At 45.8% G+C, this 22,364-nt stretch overlaps 2 protein-coding genes across 4 annotated transcripts in view; both read left to right on the top strand.

Annotated features, from left to right (window-relative positions):
• Positions 1-22,364, top strand: part of LOC127382597 (gallinacin-13-like) — a 592,294-nt gene that overhangs the window by 451,234 nt on the left and 118,696 nt on the right. The gene's annotated exons all lie outside the window — the stretch shown is intronic.
• XKR6 (XK related 6) overlaps positions 1-22,364 on the top strand; it is a 182,703-nt gene that overhangs the window by 48,151 nt on the left and 112,188 nt on the right. The window contains exon 3 of one of the 2 annotated variants that reach the window (XR_007888993.1): positions 2,119-3,933. The exons of the other annotated variant lie outside the window; for it this stretch is intronic. The gene's annotated coding sequence lies outside the window, so the exon portion shown is untranslated. Of the gene's footprint in view, positions 1-2,118; positions 3,934-22,364 lie in introns of those variants that run through there. 2 annotated transcript variants of the gene reach the window in all.

Below are 22,364 nucleotides of genomic sequence, written 5' to 3'. Positions count from 1 at the left end.
TGCAACAAGATATTTTTAAATGACAGTGTAAGGGTTGATTCACACTTGAAAAGCAGAGTATATTCTGCTGGAGAAGTTCTGGGTTTATCTGTTAGCACTCTGCTTTTACCAGCACAACTCATGTTGCACCTATAGTGTGGAAGAATGTGTCATCCCAAACTGAATAGCCCTATTCTTGTCCCAGTATAAGGTATATTTACTAATACAATTCAGACTACATTTAGACTAGGTATTAGGAAGAAGTTTTTTATAGTGGGAGTGGTGAAACACTGGCCCAGGTTGCCCAGAGAGGTGGTCCCATCCCTGGAAACATTCAAGACCAGGGGCTCTGAGCAACCTGATCTAATTGAAGATGGCCCTGCTCACTGCAGGGGAGTTGAACTGGATGACCTTTGAAGGCCCTGTCCAACCCAAACTATTACATGATTCTATTTGCATCTGCCTGTACAGTATTTCTTTTAAAGGCTTCACAGTGGTTACTTTATCCTGCTGGGTTGTTTGTTGTTTTTTTTCCAGCTGATTTCATTTATCTAGAAGTTAGATGTCCAGACTGAGCTACTTGTCTTGGCTCCATCTCAGTCAACAGTATTGTCAACAGCCTCAAGTTGTGCCAAAGGAGGTTTAGATTGGATGTTGAGAAAAATTAATTCACCAAAAGGTGAATGTCAGGCCCTGGCACAGGCTGTCCAGGGCAGTGGTGGAGTCCCCATCCCTGCAGGGTTTTAATAGACATGTAGATGAGGTGCTGATGAGTATGGTTTAGTGGTGGCCTTGGCAGTGCTGGGTTAAGGTTGGACTTGAGGATCTTAAAGGTCTTTTCCAACCAAAACGATTCTCTGGCAACTAATGTTTGGTGGGATGAACTCTGCCACCCTCTCAGCAGGAGCAATCTCTAAACATCCTCTAAAATGTCTTTCCTTGGGTGCATAAGCTGTGATGCCTCACTGAGAGCTATGAAACTGTCCCTGCAGCAGCCAGAGGGTGTTGGCAATGCAGCAGGGAAGTTGGTATGCTGATTCCCATGCACCACCTTGTCCTGGATCTGATCTGTGGGGTCAGTAGTCCTAGAGGGGGGATGTGTATCCAAATTTACTTTAATCAAACCCATCTGATGGAATCCTGCTTTTGCAAGGGAGACCTTTGCCAGTCACAGGAGGGATTTAATTTTTTGCTTTTGTGCAATGCCATCTCCACAAAAGCCATGGTTGCAGACATCCTTAAACAGCTTGGGGTCTTCAGGGCTGGGGAGCCTTACAAAAAGTTCTACATGCCAATAACAGGAGCACCCCATGGTTTGGGTTGGGAGCCCAGTTGTGGCATTGCTACCATCAGCTTTAATGGGCATGAGTAGAGCATGCTGGAAACCAGCTGATGGTTCAAGGTGCTTTCTAGTCATCCAGTATCCCTAGGAGAGCACTCTGTTGCAATGGCCTTATAGAGAAGAAGGAAAAAAATACTCTTTTTTTAAGTTAAAATCCTCTCTTGAAATTAAAATTATTGGAAATACTTTTGTCAGTAGCTGCTCTTTCTGTGCCTTATGGGTCTTCTTGATGCAGTGCTGTGTACTACACAGAAAGCAGGTCTGTACCACTGGAGTGTCACACATGATGGGGTGTGGATTCCCCGAGCTGCCACTCACCAACCCCAAAGACAAGTCTGGGCACAAATAAGCTAATTTTCCAGAGGGAACTGTCTCTCACTGTTGTACTTCTTGCTGACAGGTCTGAAACTCACCTCTTCTTGGCTGTATTTCACTAAAAAATAGTGCATCTAAGTATAAAACCAAACCCCTGCAAGTACTGTTGGGATGCCAAGAACTCCCCTAGTTTTATTTTGTCAAGAAAATACTATATGCCTCCAGTTCTGCTGCATGTTTTTCCTCCAATAAATGGGGACATGAAAGTACACCAAGTGGAAAAATGTTGCTGTTGTACTTAGAAGCAGGTTTTTGTTTAAGTGGTTCAGTTCCTTTAGGTCTAAAGCATTATTTTAATTTTTATTTCACCATTTAAGCTTTAATTGATTGATAATGGATTAATGTTTGAACATTACTATTTATGTAATTATTTTCTTTTTATTTCTTTTTTCTTTTTCTTTTTATTTTTCTTTTTTTTTTAGGTCTGAAAAGTTTTTATTCGTGGTGAGACGTTCCAGTGCTTGGATCATTGTGTTTCATTTAATGTTGGGAAGGAGTGCATTTTTTGTTGTTGTTGTTGTTGTTGTATTATGTTTTTTTTTAATTGCTGTAATTATAAATCAGCGTAGCAGATCCAGGTGAGGTGCATCTATGTATATAAACATGCAAATACTGTATGTGCAACAGAGCAAATGAAACCATCCCCAGGCAGAAAAAGACCTGGAGGAGCTGTCACAGAAAACAGCAGAGGAAAGGGAGAAGCTTTGGCTGAGGAGTTGTTCAAACTTGATGAGTATCAGAAGTGCAATGAAAACTATGACACACGTGGACCAAATGCAGCTTCATTTAGCAAAGAAGCCAACTTCCGTGGAAGAAACTGGGATGTTGGGGATTTACTTTACCAGCAGTGCTGTGTCAGCTGGAGCTCACCTTAGCCTGAGGTTTAGCAGGATTTCTGCTATGCTGTGAATGACCTGGAGGAGGGAAATCTCTCTCCTTTGCTTAGCAGGCAAGGCTGAAGCGGTATGTGCTGGAACCGTGGGATCTCACATTGCTAAAGGTTGCAGAGCCTCAGGTGAAGTCCCAAACACCACGCACTAGAGTGGGGAGCTTTGCTGCTCCTTTTGTGTTGCCAGGATTTCACCCCTCAGCCAGAGAAATGAAGCATCCTTTTAATTTCCTCCTGTGGAGGGAACAGGTCTGTCCCTGTTCAGCAGAGCGCTCAATCCTCTGCCCGAGTGCTCGCGGTCCTCTGCTAGGACAGTGTGAGAGTTGCCTTCAGCTGTGTTTCAGGGATTGCATGAGCCAAGTTAGGGGAAAAAAAAGAATATTTAAAAAATACTAATGTGTATGTATGTAAAACTAAAAGCATCCAGGAATTTCTGAACTTAGGTCATGCAATTTGGATGGTGACCCCCTGACGGTAACCAAGTGGATAGACCTGTGTAACGATGCTTTTCCTTTGTTGCAGACCTGCTGTCCCTGGCCATAGGATTCCTTTAAAAAAGCCTTATAAAAGTAACTGTGCTCTGTGGGATATTTACCTTGCTCTGTGTTCAGTTAGCCACTGCTGAACTTTACAAAGGAGAGTGGTATATATCTAGGGTTCAGAAGTCTCTGCAGAAGATTAGGCAAGTTAGAGAAATTAGCTTTGATCCCTTTCTGCCAGCATAGGATTATTCCACCTCATACTGGTTTTGAAGTTCATGTCTAATCCAGTTTTACATGTCTCGGGAGACTGGGCTTCTTATGACTCCTGCCAAACAGTTGTGTGGCACAGCCTCTGATTTAGAGGTACTTGCTCGATGCTGAGATTCAATTTGCATTTCCATTACTGCATCCCATTTCATCCTGTGCCATATACATAATGTCACTGCTCCTTGGTATATGGCTTTCAAAGGCATATGGAGCATTAACGTGCTCATGCTATTTTCTATGCTCACTACACACTTAGTCAAACTATATCTATTTTAACCCCAGTCTTAGAAGCAACTGTGTGTGGCTTGTGGATAGGTCTTCAAACTGTTCGACACATTTACATGCCAAAGGGCTTGTAGTGGCTGGTGTGGATCTGTAGCCCACAAAAACAACTGGTGTGGAGCAAAGTTAAAGAGCCATGTGTGCAGAAATATTGCTGATTGAGGCAAAGAAGAGGATCACGTCACTTATTTTCCAGCAAAGTGGAAAGTTTAAATGGTCAGTCCTGAGTTTTTTATGCATGCGCTGTGTTTTATGCATGATGAGTTTGTAAAACCTTCTGTTCTTTCTAATAAATGTGTGTTTTCAGGCTTAAAAAACACTTGTCTGTGATGCTTTGAAGTGCCTTTTTTGCAGCATGCAGTGTTGGCAGCGTGCTCAGAATGTTTTCTCCTTACACACACGGGGCAGAGCAGCAGAGCATTGAGCCACATGATCTATTTTAAGTACGCAAGCGATGCATTTAAAATTGACAGTGTGTTTTGCTGGACAAAAGCTTGTTCAGAGCTGTGTTAGGTTAGCACCCAGATCAGTCCCAGGGATGTTTCAGGAACTGCTTTTTAGAGTAGAAAGTACTGGAGAGGTCAGAAATACGCTTTATACACCAAAAAAAAATGTTTTATAGGTCAAGAGTTAAAATTTGAAGTTACTAAGGGCTACGTGTGTATTAACAATAAGCCCGAGAGATCCCAGAATTTAACTCTCATCTCTGTTCCTGCCCTGTGCCTTCACCTTTTATTCACACCTTGCAGGATTATTTAAATTTTCTTAGGGAGTGCAGACAGCACCAGTAGGAAGAAGTCCTGCAGCATTTCTAGAAGGGAGAAGGGATAAGCAGAAAGATGATAAACGATGAGTACAATAGGTAACCTAAATATTATGCTGTGTACATTGAGATGGATTTTTTTTTCAGATCATCTACAGGATTAACTGTGTTACAGTAAATGAGTGTGTGTGAACACTTGGAAATATATACGCATTTCAGACAGTTTTTAGCAGGGTGAAAGAGGCAATCATGTCAGCCTGGATGGCAGAGAATATTCTTGCTTTTCTGAGCGAGTTCCTTGGACAGCACATGCTATTGCCACTTTCTTCACTGGCAACAGCTCACTAAGCACAGTTGTGGGGTAGAACCCAGATCCCTCCTGATGATATTTAATGAACTGTCCTCCACCCCCAAGGCTGTTCTTGGCAGAGGAGTGCCATTAATCCTGATGGAAACCAGCATATTCAGGCTTTTCACGTCACCCGTGCAGAAAAGGTGAATTTGAAAGTGTCCTCTTCCATCTTAACATGGCTTTGACCAGACCATTGCATGCTCCTGCCACCAGGAGCACCTTCTATAAAAAGTTTTTAAGTAAATCAGCACTGGAAGATTGCACAGCTGTCAGAGTGACTTATCTCTTCTCCCTTGGAAAGGGCATTTCTGGAAGATCGTGGCGGATGCTGCGTTAGCCGGATGCCACGTGCGCATCCCCGGCGCCCAGTCTGGTCTGAATCCTGCGGAAGGTCTTCAAGAGATCTGTCGGCTGCCCTGCTTCATTTAAAATGTTTGGGTTATTTTGTTTTGTTCTCATCACTGTAGTAAAATTATTTTAATAACCCTTTGGGTATTACCTGCTTTTATAATCTTTCTATAATTAAATTTGCAAATCCACTTTTGAGCTGGTGATGCATAAAACCTTGCAAACGGGATCCTTTGTGCGTTAACCTATATTTATGTTACTTTTATTCCTTCTGGCAGTAATTATCCTGCCTCTAGGCCTAGGATTAATCCCTAAGATGCTGAACATGCTTGATTTCCACCCCCCCCCCTTCTCTGTGTCAAACTCTCTCATCCTATGCAGAGCAGAGCCTTTTTAAAACCACTTCCTATGAAGCAGTTTAACTATTACCTCTCTTAAGTGATTCACAGGAGGAGCCATAGCAAAGGTTCATTGATCTTATGCTGTGGATACAGAAAGGAGAAATTATCCGGCCTCCATCACCAGGAAGGATTGGCAGAAGGTGTTTGGCTGTGTCCAAGCCTGATGATGCAGCTCTTGCTGCCTAGCCAGGAGATGGTCACCCATCACTGCTCTGTGCAAGCACAAGGGTGTCGGGCTGTAAAAAGTTGGGTGTGTGGTGAAAGCAGGATGGGGGCTCCTGTGCTGAGCTGTTAGGGATGATGTACTGTTGTTTGGAGCTGTTGGACAGGAGACCAGGCTGCCCTGTTCTTCATTACATACTACAGATGCTAATCTATGGGGCCCTGCAGTCCTCAGTAGGTTAAAGCTGCATTCAGGGTATGCCAGGGGAGTGTCATGTCTCTCCAGCTAAAAATGTAGATCTCAGTGACCTCAGTAGAAGCAGGACTTCACCCAGCTTGATCCAAAGGTAGAGCAAAAGCCCTGAGTTTTGCAGACTTGATGCAATACCCCTTTTGTGTGAGCAAAGTGATGGCATTGCCCTGCCACTCAGAGTTGGACCAGAACGTGGTCTCTCCCTAGGTGTCCCATGCAGCTGAATGTTTCTGATAAAACCTGTAGTGTCCCAGAGCTGCTCTGCCATCAACCAAAAGTGCTTCTGGGGTGGCTTGAAAGAGTGAGGGAAGAAGTCCTGTTAACTTGCCTAGGGCATCTCTGTTTTCAGAGGAATATGTGGTTGCTTCTCATAATTGTTACTTTTGCAAGTGCTTTCAGGTTTGCTGAACTTGGGATAAACCGGGTTTTGTTCACCTGATGAATCATGCTGAACCCTGACTGCTGTGTCAGGAAAATAAAAAGAAGCGTTTCTGCCATTTGCCAGAGAACATGAGAAGCACTGGGGTTATTTTTCCTGGGTGATGTTGAGCAGAAATTAGGATGGGAATTCTGCATTTGACCTCAACCACACTGGGGAATGTATTATGGTTTGGTGCCGAGGACACAGTGAACACCAGCACTTGGTGTTTGTTTTTTTTTTTTTCCCCATGAAAAGCTGTAATGTATATGTATTGTACATATGTCTCTCCAAAAGAGAGACAGTGTTTTACAGTAGGATGTGGCCATGCACCATGACTGGGCAATGGATCCTGGTAATGTCTGTCCTACAAAAATTGTGTTGGCAGATTGGATTGTGGACCCACCTGCCATCATGGCTGTTGGTCTTCTGATCTGGTAAGATCGTTGTGATCAGAAGCATGGTTTGGAGCCTACTTGATTGAAATTATCCAGTCATCTTAAACAGAAAAGTCTGTTTTTTGTTTGTTTGGGTAACTCTTCATACAGTGTGGAGGAGTATTTAAGTATTTCTCAAGTGTCATTGTTGAAATCCACTATCTGCAGCATGCTGCAGGATTCTTAAAGAAATGATGAAGGGTACACACCCACTGTAAAATACCTGGATGGAACATTTATTCACTGTCTTATTCTAGAAGATTTAGGGACCACCAAAGAGAGGTTTCAACAGGCTTCTTGAAACAGGAGTAGGTGTGTGAAAAATGAGCACAGCCCTTGACATGGCCAAACCACAAACTGTGAATAGGTGGGAAAGGACAGTCCTGGCACAGATTGCCCAGATAAGTGGGAGATGCCACTCCCTGGAAATATTTCAGATCAAGTTGCACAGGGCTCTGAGCAACCTGACCTAGTTGGAGATGTACCTGCTCAATGCAGGGGGATTGGACTAGGTGACCTTTAAAGGCCCCTTCTAATCCAAACCATTCTACAATTCTGTCATGTGTCCTCTCCTCCTGTTTCTCTGATGCTGGCTGGGTTATTGACTAGACCTGCTCCAGTCCTTTCTAACAGCACATCCTTTTCCCCCCTCTGTAGATTGGTTAGGAAGGAGGAGGCATTGACTTGGTGCTTTTTCTAGGCTCCTGGTGGAGCATCAACATTTAGAATCATAGAATCACAGAATGGTTAAATAAACCCCTTGTCCTGTCACTACAGGCCTTGCTAAAAAGTTTATCCACATCTTTTTCATAGGCCCCTTAAAGTATTGAAAGGCTGCAATAGGGTCTCCCCAGGGCCTTCTCCAGTCTGAACCACCCCAGCTGTCTCAGGCTGTCACCATTGCAGAGCTGCTCCAGCCCTCTGAGCATCTTTGTGACTTCTGGACTCGTGCCAACAGTTTCTATGTCCTTCTTGTGCTGGGGACCCCAGCACTGGACCCAGCACTGCAGGGGGGATCTCACCAGAGTGCAGTGGAGGGGGACAGTCCCCTCCCTCACCCTGCTGGTCACGCTGCTGGGGATGCAGCATGGGATACAGTTGTTCACCTGAGCTGGGAGCATTTAGAGGTGTTCCTCTTGGCTGAGCTCTCTTTGGAGACTTCCCCCTTGGACAACACAGAGCCATCTCCAAATAGTGGCCAAGGTGGCCTCAGCAAGTTTGTAATTTGATGCTTTAGCCTTTCTGGAGCCCTAGATGAAGGCAGCATCATACTCTATGGCTTTGTTGGGAGAGTTGCCATGTGCTGTAGCAAATGTTGCCCGTTGGGAATTTTTCCTTAGCAAACCTTTCTGGAGTCATTGATTTGCAGCATGTCTGAGCCAAATGTAAGCATGGAGCCACACAGATCTGAATTTAGCTGTGCTGGCTGTTTTCCCTAGGAGGAGGGATCACAGGAATGGATTTGATTGCCTTGGAAAATTAGTGTTGATTTCAGTGAAGAATATTTTATTACAGTGTTTGCACTGGCATTCTTTTCATAGGATAATGGCTAAGAGTTCCAGTGTTTCCCATGCTTCTGTGTATTTAATGATTTAATCTATTCCTTTGGAATACTGGCTTGGAAAAAAAAGAAAAAGGGTTGGCTGCCTACTCCTAATATCCCATCGTAAAGCAAAATCACTAGTCCAAAAGGTGGAGTTACAACTGAAAAGAAAAAAAATCAGTCTTGGAAAGTATTAAAACTGAATAATATGCTCTAAAATAAGACACTGACCTTGGTGTTTAGTTCAATTCAATAAGAGAGTGAGGCCACGGTGCTTTCAAAACTTGGGATGCTGTTATTTCCATCCCTTGGTATGAATTTAGAAATCTGGGTTTAGGCTCACTAGTGTGCAGCTGGTTGCTGCTGAGGGGATGCTCAGTCTTCCCTCCAACATGTGCAGTGCATTGAACAACCCACAGTCACCTGCCCAGGGAAGAAAAGTTGCAGCTGTGCCTGCATACAGCCCTTTTCATCTGAGGCTTCTCCTGTGGTTTTCAGGGTACAAGCACTAACAGCTTTTGGGGTTTGCTCATCCAAGTGCAGTGTTGTCCAATATCTGCCCTATCATTACTCCTCCAAATGAGCCCTTGTAATAACTGATGTTCTCCAGAGCGGTGCTGAAGCCTCGTTAGGCACTGGTGGTAACGAAGGATGTGTTGGCAGCACCAGCCCCTCCAGGAGCAGATCCTACCTCCCTCAGAAATTACAGAAGGGAGAGTGGCAGTCCATTTTGCTCTTCTGTTTTAAAAATGTAAAATAATGTGTTGACCAAGCTACTGGCCTTTAAACCACATCTTCCTCTTAACACTCCTCCTTATGCCCCCCTTCAGTCCCCTTAGGCACAGGCTCAGCACTGTTAATGTTTTCCTGCCCCCAGGACCCAGCCGTGTGCTGCCCACATGGAGCACATGTGAGCTGGGGAGGTTGTTTAACAGCATCAGGCAGTTCAGTCCAGTTCAGTTTGAACTCTGACTGGAAAAGATCAAGGTGTGTAAGAGTTGCTGCTGCAAGTTGTGTGCTCAGGTGTCTCCCATGTCCTCACCAGCTTCTTTGAGCCAATGATGGCTTGCAGTAAAGGCAGAGGCCTCCAGGATGGGGCAGGCATGCAGCAGGCTCTCCAGCTGTGCATTTTCACTTGCCCAGATACACGCTTGGAGCCTGAAGTTTTCCCTTGTCCCCCTCTCTGATATCACTCTGAGCCACAGAGAACTTTGGATGACCAGGAAGTATCTTTAGACAACTCCAGTGAGTGAGACCATAATGAAAAAGCTGTGTGGTGCCAAGGCTGGAGTTGACAGCTCTTAAATTCAGTGCTGTACCACCACACCTGGTGCCCGTGGGAACAAATAAAGGTATTTCAGGCACACAAGTTTGGCCAATTAATAATGGCTGGAGCTAACATGACCAAGATGCTGTTTTTATGGGGGCCAGGACATTCCCCCTTGTGCTTATAGAGCTTCTGGTCAAGGCTGTTGCTCCTTCTGCAAAGGGCTGGGAAGAGAAATAGGGGGACAACAGGAGGGGAAGGCTAAGCATCACTGAAAGGTTATTGTGTGTTTTGTGTAAAACCTGAGCCTCAATTCATTACGTTACTGAGCTGGCGAGGAATCCTATCTGAGGTTTACAGCAGCATATTTCTGGATCAAGAGTTCCAGCCAGGCTTGGTTCCCTGTGAGCATCTCCGCTTTACAAGAGGACCAGGGTGGTTGGAAAGCATGAGTAGAGGAGTCCCGATGACCAGTCACTATCAGACTGACATCAGAGTCTTTCTGTGAGCAGCAGAAGGGCTCCTTTAAGGTATAATGTTTACTAAAGCTGCCTGTAGTAAGTTGTTGAAACAGCAGTGGTTTGAACAGTCCTCTTGATGTTTTTCTCCATCTGCAACCTAAATACTAGCCTCTTTTCTGAACTGAATGACTCTCATGGTTAGTCACAGGCTTTTAAGGTGTAATAATTTTCCTGTGCCATTTGGAGCTGCCTTCCCTGATTTCTACAGCAAGACTCCAGTGTATAGCAGACCCTATATGAGAAACACAGCATTTGTAGAAGCATATGTAGACATTGGGATTCAGGCTGGATCTGCATAAAATGGGAACACACAGAGCAGGACAGGGATACTGTGAGATTGTCGTGCTGAGATCAAGGCTGTTTCTCCACTGATTCTGCAGGAATACATTTCTTTTCCCTATGTGCAGTCTTGAGCCACATGTGTGGCCAGGGAGAATGAAAATCTAACATGCAATAAAAAGTGGCAGCTTCCAGAACAGAACAAAATTTGATTATTTGGGAATGTTCATAAGATGCAACTTAGCTATCCATGTGCTTGTTTCTTTGACTCTTGGGGGCAAGGGCTGATGCATCCTGATGTGGTGGTTTAAGATATTACTGTCTCAGTGCCTGTTCCTCTGCCAGAGGCAACACCTCAGCTCCTTGACTTGAACAGTGGGAGAGGTGTGTCTGTGAATGTGCAGCATGAGGAATTGCACCAGCAGAGGCTGAAGCACATGAATCCCTGTGAGGTGCAAGACCCCCAGAGGTTCAGTTCAGCACGTGGCTTTTTGGAGCCCTCCTGAGCACCTCCTGAGGTTATGTATAATCCAAAAACCTTGTTGCAAGTTGGTAGGAATCTGCCAAAAATGCATTGTGCTATGTGCCTGTTGGCAGTGGTGGCACTTGGATCCTTGGGAACTGAGCTGTGGGCATCTTCCTGGAGTGGACAGAGCTGACCTCTTGTGGTCAGCTTGGTATCTCTTGGCTTTCTGATAGAACTTTTGGGGGTCACTTGTTGCTATTAGAATAGCACTTGGTGCTATTCTTGGCCAAGCTCAAGAGATGGTGGTCACTGTGAAAATGTCCTAGTCCAGTCAGATTAGCCAAGGGTGCAGTAGTTTTGTTATTGTTGTGTGTCTGTGGGAGGGTGATGGGCCTGGCATGAAGCTGTGCTGTTGTTTAATAAATTCAAACCATTGCGGTGAGTTCCTGCTGGGTCAGGGCTTTGGCTCAGGGAGCTGTGGAAATTTTGATCCAGTTCAAGGTAACCTGAGACTGGATTTTTTCGTCAGAATAGAGTAGTTCCAGTTGGGGGGGACCTACAACAATCATCTAGTCCAGCTGCAAGATCTGATGGATCTAACAGTGTCAGCGGGGACACAGTGCAGATACTTGTGGGATGGATTGTGAAATGACCCCGAAGTTTGGCGTTTCCCTTTTCCACAGCCCACAGCAGAGCTTGCAGCAGCAAGGGGCTGTTTTCCCCCAGTTCCTCAGCAAGCCTCAGCCCTGCCAGTCAAATCAGTTTCAAAACACCTTCACTTTTGACTAAGGAGATTATTTGTGCGTAGAAGCACTTGAGTTAATAGCACCAGGAGCTCAAGGTAAGTTTACAGCAAAAACTTCCATTTCAGAAAGGTAGTGTGTCTTTTCCAGCTAGACAAGTGTACTTGCACCTCATCCTTGATGGCACAGAGCAATTGCTTCAAGACAAGTAAGTTTGGTAATCGGAGAAGCAATGAAGAGTTGATGTGAAGGGTTTGAGCTGATGTGGTGTTGGTGGATATGATTTAGGGGAGAACTTTGTAGAGTAGGGATGACGGTTGGACTCAGTGATCCCAAGGGTCTTTTCCAACCTGAATAGTTCTGTGGTTCTGTGTTTCTATGATTGTGCAGGGAGAGGTCTGCAGAACCCATGAAGGGTGAGCAGTGGTGGTGGGAGCAGTTGGTCTCATGTTGGGTGCAGGCGTGGTACACAGAGATGGTGTTTCTGCCCATAAAAAGCTGGTTGTGGTCTGAAATGGAGAGGAGGGACAGCCCAGCTCATGTTAGAAGTCAGGGGTAGATGTCAGCCCATCCTGCTGCATGAAGTGTGTTCTCAGTGGATGTCTTTTGCTCTCTGTAAATACTTCATCCTTTCTTCACTATAAATGCTTTTCAAACTACAAATGTGATTACTGAACAAACCTTTTTTTAAGTGAGCTTTGGAACCTTTTGATGTGAGAACAGTCCCGTTGTGTGATTCCATGGTCACAAAAATGTGCTTTTTGTTTACAAAGGGGAAAAATTCAAACCTGGGGAGAAATTCCCAGGGGGGGAGTTTAACAGCTTTCAAAGAGTTCTGCAGCACTTTTTTTTTGTGTGGGCAGGAAAATTTCTCTCCCCTCAAAAACAGGCAGGCTTCTCTCTGCAAAATCCCTATGGGCTTTGAGACGGCCTCCAGACCTGTTGTCCCTTCTGATGGTGCTGTGAGGTAATCTGGACCACAGGAAGTCACCAATGCCGTGATCCAGCTTCACAAAGAAGCTTCATGTTATTTCCTTAGCTGTGGTGATAGCTGGGATCTTCCTGGTGTTCAGGGACCCCAAATATACTATGCTCAGAGTCCACCTGGCTGTGCCCAAGAGCTGCAAAGGGTGTAGAGCAGCCTGGGGAGGTGTGTAGCCCCCATTGAAGCACCTCTTGCAACATGTGCCACTGCTTGGGGACTTCTAGAGCCTGGTCTAGACATCCATTCCTCGCTGCGTGCCTTTCCATGTGCTGCCTTTTCAAATAAAGAAATAAACACATGTTCCTGGGGGGGAACTTTCAAAGGCTTCTGACATCTAAGAGAACTAACAGTGAGTACTGGCCAAGGTGGCAGAGGGTAAAATGTCCTGGTGTCATCTTGTGCAGCGCCTTTGATTCACAACCCCATGGCTTTAGTCAAGCAGATGAAGACACTGGTGAAAAAAAACCCAACTTTCTCTCTCACTGCTGAGAGAAGAGGGCTGACAGCTTTCCAGATGGCACATCAAACCCAACTGCACTGCCTGTGGTAAACCTCAAGCACTTCTTGTCTGCTGAAGAGAAGGACAAGCCACGGCAGCCTTGCAGCAGTGAGCCAGCTTGCTCAGCTTCTAAGAGGAGAGCCGTAGCAGCTCCAAAGTCCTTCTCACAGCTTGGTAACATCTCTGATACCTTTGTTAGATGTTGGATTATGTTAGGACTTAGCAGTCTCCAGATAAGCTTGGAAGAGAATGGGAAGCAGTGGGCTAGGGCAGAGGGCTAGGGTGAGGTGGAATGGTTTTAAACTGAAAAAGAGGAGATTTACGTTAGACATTAGGAAGAAATTCTTTGCTGTGAGGGTGGTGAGACACTGGCCCAGGTTGCCCAGAGAAGCTGTGTCTGTGCCATCCCTGGAGGTGTTCCAGGCTGGGTTGGATGGGGCTTGGAGCAAGCTGGTCTGGTGGGAGGTGTCCCTGCCCATGGCAGGGGGGTTGGACTAGAAGATCTTTAAGGTTTCTTCCAACTCAAACCATTCTATGATTCTAAGAAAGCATGTGCTTCACTGCAACTCTGGAGCATCAACACAGGCAAGCACACATGAAGCCCAAGATCCAGCAGCTCTTCTGGCAATGTGTGACAGGCAGAGCCAAGGCCAGAACGACTGGCAGTTGGTGAGCTGCCAGGTGGATTTCGGTCCCAGTGGTCCCTTCATTCACAGGATTTTCTCATTCTGAGGCCTCTGGGGAGAATATCACTATCTAATGCAATTTGAGACCCATCACTCAGTGAAACCCCATGGGAATCCGGCACCAACCCGCTCCCACCTTTGCTGAGCCCGTTGCTTTTGCTGCAAGAAGAACTGCTGTGCTCAGATGTTTGTTCCTGTCTTTTCCCTACACCACAGTGTTTGTTTTCAGTGAAGAAATGCCATCAGGTACAACAAGGCCCTGGCTGCCCTCGCAACCATCATGTCATGTGTTTGCCCTGCTGCCCACCCAGCTACTGCCACTGTCTTGAATGAGGCATCCCCGTGGACAGGCAGGCAAGGAGTGGGTCAGCTGGGGAAACCTCCTGTAGATCGACCTGTGTGTGAATTTAGGAGTCCAGTAAGGTTAGAAAAGAGGTGAACAACCAGCCGGAGTGGGATGGTGTTCTGCACCTGCACATAGGAGTTTGCTCCAGGGAAGGAAACCTCAGCAGCCTTCACTGCATGCAGGTATCTCCATTAGCTGCAGTTGATGTCTCCTCCTGGAGAGGAGACTTTGACATGGGCGCCTGTGGTTCAATGGGCTGAAACCCTCCCTGGGAATTATACCTGCTTACTTTGGTGAAGTCCCATCCACAACACATCTCCCATGATGGATTTAGGTGGCACTTACAAGCCACCACTGAGGTGTGGTTGTTGATGCAAAGCCAGGAGCAGCCTGCAAGAACCACGTACCTCCCGATATCTCTGTGTGTGGGGCAGACCCACTGGGGCCTCAGAAACTGCCGTTGAGTCTCACCACAAGGGCAGGATGTGTAGGAAGCCCCAGGTGGGAGTCTGTTTTCCTACCAACTCTAAATTCAAACAGAGCTGTGAGTGCAGAGGTGGCTGAGCAACACCGTGGCCTCCTCTTTCCTTCTGTGCCAGAAATAATTTCCACTAAAAGGGCTGGTTTGCCTTTTTTTTTATTTTTAATGAAGGCTAATATTCCATTTAACAGTGTCACTCGTGCAGCTCAGGTGCAGCATGTGATTTTTCCTGTGTCAGTGCAAAATTCCAGGCTGGGCATTACATTTTCCTGCACTACAAGTTCCTGCTGGGTTAGTCTGCAGGCAGGAATATCTTGTTCCATGTTTCTGGGAGAATCAGCATTGCATAGAAGATTAAATACTTCACTGGGTCCTGGGACATACGGATCTAGGATTTGGCTGCCCAGTAACCTCCTGCTATGTTTCTGGGGACAAGATCTGTTGTCTGCTAGATGTTTGTGCTCTGTCTGGCACAGCAGGGCAGTCTGGATGTTACTTTTATAGTAGTGTTAAATAACTCCATCTACAGGTTTGTGGAGATAGGAAGGAGAGGGCTAGTAGTTGGTCTTCTTAAGTATGACTTGGTAGATATTCTGTGTTCAGGGTCATGTAATAAAGGAGATGTCACAAAGTTCTCATATTGGGAAGATCTCCACAGATGTTTTCAGTGATGAAAACATTCACATTTAGCTTAGATCATAGAATCACAGAATGGTATGGGTTGGAAAGGACCTTAAATATAATCTAGTACCAACCCCTCTCCCAGGGATAGGGAGGGACACCTTCCACTAGACCAGGTTGCTCCAAGCCCCATTCAACCTGGTCTTGAACACTTCCAGGGATGGGGCAGCCACAGCTTCCCTGGGCAACCTCGGCCAGTGTCTCACCACCCTCACAATATGAATCCTACCCAAGAGCTGTGATAGCAACTACTGCCAGTGCTTACAGAGGGGGTCTTAATGGTGTAATGCTTTACCATATGAGCCTCTTCATGATCTTCATTGGTTACAGTATCTCCTAGAAAGTCCTGCCTGGACACATGAGAGAAGACTGTTCTGAATTTGCAGAACTGGGCACCTGAGCATGAAGAGTGACACATTCAGACAACCAGCTCTCTCTGGAAGTAGACTCCTAAATAGCTTTGAGGGCCTGAACTGAAATTCACATCAAGGGTGGGGTGGAGCAAGCATGATGAAGGTCTTGTGTGATTTATTTTGACAGACAGCTTGCACATGGCAATTCCCTTACATCAGCAAAGCTTCCTCTCTCGGCCTGTCCCTATCTGTCCTCTTTTTCTTCCTTACTTATGTAGTACTCATTGTGGTGGTATCAAGCTTTATTCCTCACTTGAAATAAACTGTTTCCCATTGCAAGGTTTTGTTGGCGTTTTCTTTAATAAAAAGATGTATTTCAAATGGATGTGATCCTGAAAAGTTGTTCCCCATCTCAGCATCATTTCCCTCTTTTTAGTTAAGTGGCCTGATAGAGTAGGAGGAAGGGACCTCAAGTTGTGCCAGGGGAGGTTTAGATTGGATATTGGGAACAATTTCTTCCTGGAAAGGACTGTCAGGCCCTGGCCCAGGCTGCCCAGGGCAGGGGTGGAGTCCCCATCCCTGGAGGGATTTCAAAGCTGTGTAGCTGTGGTGCTGAGGGACATGGTTGAGGGGTGGCCTTGGCAGTGCTGGGTTAACAGTTGGTCTTGAGGATCTAAAAGTTCTTTTCCAACCAAAACAATTCTTTGATTCTAAGTGTTTGAGAAGCACTCACTGTTGAGAAGCCCATCACCCTGGGATATGTTTTGTGCCAAGTGTTCCCTTCAGCTCTTCTCCATTTTGGTGCTTGGAGGCTGTGAAGTCACAAAGCACAAGAGATGACCATTGGGCAGCCACTGTCCTGCAGCCTAGAGAATCTATGATCTTCCTTTACTTAAAAACTTGCAGTCCTGAATCCAGTCCAATGTAATCCTAGAAGGAAACTGCATGAGGTGATGCCTCTGTAAGTGAACACACCTGTAGACACATTTAACAGAGACGAAGTGACTTGACAGTGAGTTACTCATCCCATTTTGAGGCAGATGTCCCAGGCCACTTCCACCCACTGACCTTCCTGCTCTCCTGTCCTCCTTCACAGCTTGTCTCAGAATAAAACCAACAATGCCTCCAGGCTCTTGCGTCCCATCGTTGTCCCCCAGCCTATGCAGCATTTGAGGGTGGATGTCCAAAACCACTTGAAGTGCCACCTTTGTACCAGCTGCTGCCATGTTTCTGCTGTGAGCTGTCCTGTCAGACAGGCTTGGGAAACAAAGCAAGGACAGCCAAGTGGGAGAATGGCTGAAAAGACTCTTTGGTTTGGTTTTTGCTGTTGAAAGGCAAAATGATGTCACAGGAGAAAGGTGAAGGCACGAGAAAGCTCCTTGTGGCTTTGACACCTGAGTATAGGAAGTTAATTGTGTAACACTCCCAAATCCTGTGTCTTGGTAGCACTGTATCAAGAAGAAGAACCTGAAGAGTATAGATCATCATCCAGAGGTTTTCCAGCTCTACTTGATGTTGTCCCTGTTTGTCCATCACAGTGGTCTCTGTCTTGTGTTGTCCGGCACAGAGTTCACAACACATGTGCAGATAAATTATAATGACTTGAAGATTAAGATCTGCACAAGGAGTTTTGGGGAAGTCTTGGGGGCAGGTTGGCAAGGAAGTTATGAGCTTCCAGGCTTAATAACAGAGAAAGTACTAATAAGATGTCTTTTTCTGGCTGCTAATAACAATGGGGATGCAGCCATAAATGAAGAAATACATAATGTGTTTTGAACCTTCTACACAAGAATTTCTGGAGGGAGGATAATAATGGCACAAGCTCAACGAAGTACAAGGAGGTACTTCGAGGCAAATGAACTCCCACGGATAAAAGAGAACAAGGAAAGAAAAAGAAGGGGGGTGAAACAGCTGGGTTGGAGCAGAACTGAATCCTGGAAATACTCCAGGCTTTGGAAATTGGTAGTCTTCTGGTTCTTGATGGATCCCTCATGGAGCTAAACAAAGACTGGAATATAAAGATACATTAATACCTTTTCTTTGGGAGTTGTTTGCCTCTGTTGTGGACTACGGGACTTTACCCTCAAGCCTAAAAATAGGGATAATTGATGTATTACTAACCCAGGGGAACACACCAGCTGACTGCACAGATTATAAGCCTGTCTCCTCAACACCTGGAGATCATGGGGTGACATGCAAAGAGGGTATTTTTTTAATACTGCCCCTCTAATCATCAGGGGGGATGAGATGACAGTGGGTGGTGTGAGTGAGGAATGGATGGACCAATTTGGAAACCTGTTGGCCTTCATGAGAGGCAGTTGGGGGATGGATTTCAGGAAGCTGATATCTTTTCTGGAGGTCAGCCCATAATTGCAGGCTACTGTAGGAGATAGCCATTCACAAGGGAAGGAGGTGAAGGTGTCTTGAAACAAAAGAGTGTACATTTAGATTAGGCATTAGGAAGAAATTCATTAGTGTTAGAGTAGTGAGACACTGGCTCAGGTTGCCCAGAGCAGCTGTGGCTGCCCCATCTCTGGAAGTGTTGAAGGCCAGGTTGGATGGGGCTTGGAGCAACCTGGTTTAGGGGGAGGTGTCCCTGCCCCTGGGAGGGTTTTTTTTTTTCTGTTTGTTTTTTTGTTCTGTTTTGGGTTTTTTGGAAACTAGATGATCTTTAAGGTTCCCTTTCAATAGAAACCATTCTATGATTCTACTGCTGTCTTCTTGCTGTAGATGCAACCAGTGCAGACCCTTGAGCTCAAGCTGAAATTCCCTCTTATTGTTAAAAATGAAGCTTGGAAGCATGTTCCTTGCAAGAGGTATCCAACTCTGAGGTGCACCTCCCCATTACTCTGAAAGAACACATGTCCACCAACGTCCTCACAGTAGGGGTGGCCTTTATTGCCCATTGAGAGCCAACGGGATGGTCAGTGCCAGTGGAATCAGAACAAGGACTTTGTCTTGTCAAAACAACTGTTTGCAAAAAGCCTTCATCAAGGAAGAGTAGCTTTGTAAGGTCCTGCTAGTCACCAGTGCCTGGCTTCGACAGGGATCTTTAGATACTATCCAGAATATGTTGAGATCTCTCATGCAATCCAGTTGGAAATATATAATTTCCTTACCATGCCTATACTAGCAGTGCCATCCCAAAGAAATGGACATCCACACTGCCCGTTTGGATGCCCAGTGCCACCAGAGACCATTCCCAACAGGCAGTTTGGATGTGACTACCCTGCCTGGATGCTAGGATGGTTTAATAACAGAAACATACAGCAGAGACCGTAGAAGGCTCTAGTTTTCTCCAGGTGCTGCAACTGTCTTTACTCATTGGCAGCAAGAAGACTAAAAAATGAAGCCATTTAGAGAAGAATCAAGACTGGGAGAGACAGGATGGGTGATGGCTGTCAGATTCACCAGGGGCAGGGACCACCAGTTTGGAAACATGAAAATGGGCAGCAGGAGGACTTGGGGCTGCAGAGGGGGGTAACTGGTCTGTGTCCAAACCATCCTGTGACCCTAATCAGCCATGAGACTGGAGATTTTAAAGCTCTTCTGAGTGTGGAGTCCTCATGAATAGCATAACTGAGTCTTCATTAGGTCTGGTAGGTGCTTCTGAAAAATTCATAATGCACTTACGAGTCTTAGTTAAGGAGTCTGCTCTGGGCACTGCGTGGATGTCCCTGATGACAGGGCCTCAAACCTGGAGAGATACGTGCTAGTTGCTATTTATTCCCTTTTATTTAGCATCTATATTTAATGCTTTGCCTCTTTCAATGGCTTTGCAAATATGAACGAATTAATTGGAGCGTTACTGCAGCTCACATAACAAGTAGAGCCCTGCTTATTAGTCATAGTGGGGTGTTCATGTATCTCTGGTCAACAGGCTCCTTTGGGTGTTCAGGTTTGCTTTTTTCCTCCCAGTCCAAGTGCTGCTTTCAGCTCCACTTCACTGATGAGGGAAATCCAAGATTCAGCAAAACTGCTTTCTGACAGGTTTTTCTTGGAAAGGAACTCCTCTAGAAAGAGGAGTTCCACCGATGCATTTAATCTCCTGATTTAAAATGAGTTACAATTGTCCTTTTTTCTTCCTGTCTCATCCTCTTTTTTTTTGAAAACTCATCAGATAGCATTAAAAATATACCTGTCTGGGAGTGTATCTCTAATTAATTGCATTGCAGCAAATGAGACCATTCCAATAAACCCTCCATGCACATTTTAGACCTTAATCAAATGATAAGCTATATGACAGTACATTGCAGTGCACTAGTTAATTTCACCCCCATTGAAATAAGGCTTATTCCATAGAAGTGATTAATGAATTAGGAGTTGTAGGTCATTCTGTTATTACAGGTGCTGTGAGGTGTGTTTCTGTTTTGCATCCATGGCCAAGAGATAGTTCTCCAGGTGTCTTCCTCTGCTGGATAGCTTCTTGCCTTTCAACCTTCTCCATCCAAAATCTTGTAGTACTAGTGGGAACATGGTGGAGCAGGGAATGAATGCAGGGGAAAATCAGGTTGCTTTCAGTGGGTTATCTTGAATTTGTGGCCAATAGCACTCTCCAATCATACAATAATTGATGGGAACTGAGATTTCTTTCTCCATCGCCATGGCTTCAGCTAACACCCTGCTTCTGTACTGGTCACCTGTGGATGATTCAGTGGGTTAGCCCTTGAAACAAAAGGAGTTGGTCAGAATAGTCCACATCTCTTTTACCTCTCTGACCTGTCTTTAAATAGAGACCTTGATAGGAAGCCCTACAGCATTTCCCCAGGTAGCCTTCAGAGACATAGGGTGGCTTGAGAACAGCACTGTATAAATTAGCATTGGTGGTGTAGTCTTCAATATTATTTAACTGCTGTGAGAGTTTCAGAGTCCTCTAATCTCTCCTTGTGCTGCTGAGTTTCCTGCAGCCCTGTAGTTTCCTACAATGTGTGGCTTTCAGGTCCATGTAGCAGCACAAGTAGGACTGAGGTGCATAATAGCAAAAATGAGACAATCCAACCAAAAGTAGCCCAAATCAAAGGAAATGTGGAAAAGGTAAAAATGATGCAAATCCTAGTAATTGTCAAAGATGGGAATCCCCCCCTGTTGGGGGCAGGGGATGCTGGTTGGTTGCTTGCTTGCATTTTGCTGAGATATGGCAGACTTCCTCCATGAAGATGTGGGGGTTGGCTCTTCTTTATTCCTCACACCTTGCCTAGCTGAAAAGGCAACTTTCCGTGACCTTTCTGCATAATCACAGGTTCCATATGCCACTCCTACTCATTTGTGAACCTCCTTGTAAGTCCAAGAGGCTGTAAGTCTTGTCCAAGAAACTGTGGTTTCGCTGCTTTTCAGACAGAGCCAGCCAGCGGTCTGCCTAACTTGGGGTGTGTTGTTGACAGAATCATAGAATATCCTGAGTTGGAAGGGACCCATCAGGATCGTCAGTCCAACTCCTGTACCTGTGTACGGCACCCCTGGAATCACACCATGTGCCTGAGAGCATCATCCAAACGTTTCTTGAACTCAAGTAGGCTTGGTGCTGTGACCACTTCCCTGGGGAGCTTGTTCCAGTTCCCTAAATCCCAGCTGTGACCTCTAAGCCCAGGAGAAACAAGTGTCTGATCCCATCCTTCCTGCTTCATCTTCTCCCCTGCCATCCTGGCACCAGGAAATTCCTCTCTGACTCTGCCCTTTTTGCTATGCAGAGACTACCAGCATCTTTCCTGGTGCTTCCCCTCTGAAGCCCTGCACCCATCCCTCAGATCCTTGTTTCCCAACTCTTCTGGTCCTTCCATCCCCTCTTAGATGCTGCCTCACCCCACTACCTCCAGGAATGATGCTGATGCTTTGTAGCCTCCTGGGAATGCCATTGAGTTCATCCCCAGCACCAAGACATTTCGACATGTCCGTTAGGGAGGCTGGAGAGATGCTCTCCTGGAGGGGAATGTGGCCAGCACACATCAGCTGCTGCACAGTCGCTGCTTCATCTGGCATCAGGCTCAGATAATCCCCTGTGCCTTTAAACGTGATGCACATCAAAGCCAAACAGTGCAGAGGAATTCCCCCTTCCCGCCTCCCAGCCCTCGCTCCCTCCTTTTTCTTTTAAATTTGAGGAACTGGAGAGTGGATTTTGTCTGACACAAATTTGTAGCTGTCTCCATGACTACAGAGATGGGCAAGTTGTACTTCGACCGTGTTCATTGTTAAGTTTCTAATTTCAGCAAGGTCTCTGGATGTTTTTTCTCCTTTTTTTTTTTTTATTTTTTTTCCCCCGCAGCTCCAAGGTACCCTGGAGAGGGATGAGAGCTCTTGGTGCCCCTGCCTATCCCAGCTTCAACAGGCACGCTCCCTGTTTTCCTCTGAGCAAAAGGACTGGGAACCAGCCTCCGGGTTTTTTTCCCCCATCTGCCCATTTCTCTAGCTATTTGGCCTTGGTAATTCCCTCTAAATTTCCTTGGTTCTTTCTGAGATTCCATCTCCCTTCCCTGCTGCTTCCTTTTCTTGCTCACCAGCATCCTGGCCTGCATCAGGAATAGTGTGGCCAGCAGGAGTAAAGAGGTGATCATGCCCCTGTGCTCAGCACTGGTGAGGTCACACCTCAAGTACTGTGTGCGGTTCTGGGCCCCTCACTTCAGGAAGGGTGTAGAGCTGCTGGAGCAAGTCCAGAGAAGAGCTACCAAGCTGGTGAAAGGCCTGGAGAATAAGTCCTATGAGGAGAGGCTGAGGGAACTGGGATTGTTAGTTTGAAAAAGAGGAGGCTGAGGGGAGGCTTGATTGCTCTC

Source organism: Apus apus, chromosome 3, assembly GCF_020740795.1.
Source record: "Apus apus isolate bApuApu2 chromosome 3, bApuApu2.pri.cur, whole genome shotgun sequence".
Taxonomy (NCBI): Eukaryota; Metazoa; Chordata; class Aves; order Apodiformes; family Apodidae; genus Apus; species Apus apus.
Note: the sequence above shows the minus strand (reverse complement) of the source record. Positions and strands in the feature narration are given on the sequence as shown.